The sequence below is a fragment of the Electrona antarctica genome (genome assembly GCF_951216825.1).
Source record: "Electrona antarctica genome assembly, contig: scaffold_148, whole genome shotgun sequence".
Taxonomy (NCBI): domain Eukaryota; kingdom Metazoa; phylum Chordata; class Actinopteri; order Myctophiformes; family Myctophidae; genus Electrona; species Electrona antarctica.
The window spans coordinates 171190-171639 of NW_027638306.1; positions in this window are offsets into that span (position 1 = coordinate 171190).

Sequence of the window (450 nt, forward strand, 5' to 3'; positions counted from 1 at the left end):
TAGACAAAGGACAGAACAGGAATTCATCATAAAGGAGGTAAAAAGGGAAAAGAAACATATACAGTGAGGGGAAAAAAAGGGGTGGGCGGTGGGGGGGATTCACGTTCAGCTCCGTTAATTTGTTTGTTTTCCTTGGAGGAGCTGCGTTGGGTCCCCAAGTCGGCTCCGTGGCCGTACCTTGAGTTGGCTGTGTGGCCGTGACCATGTCTCTTGTGTTGTCCTTGTGTTGGGTCCCCAAGTCGGCTCAGTGGCCGTACCTTGAGTTGGCTGTGTGGCCGTGACCGTCTCTTGTGTTGTCCTTGCGTTGGGTCCCCAAGTCGGCTCAGTGGTCATACCTTGAGTTGGCTGTGTGGCCGCGACCGTCTCTTGTGTTGTCCTTGCGTCCGTGTTTGAGGGATTCCGATTTTACAGGGGCCAGTTTCGAATTGCAGCCGTCCGTAGGTGCCCTTT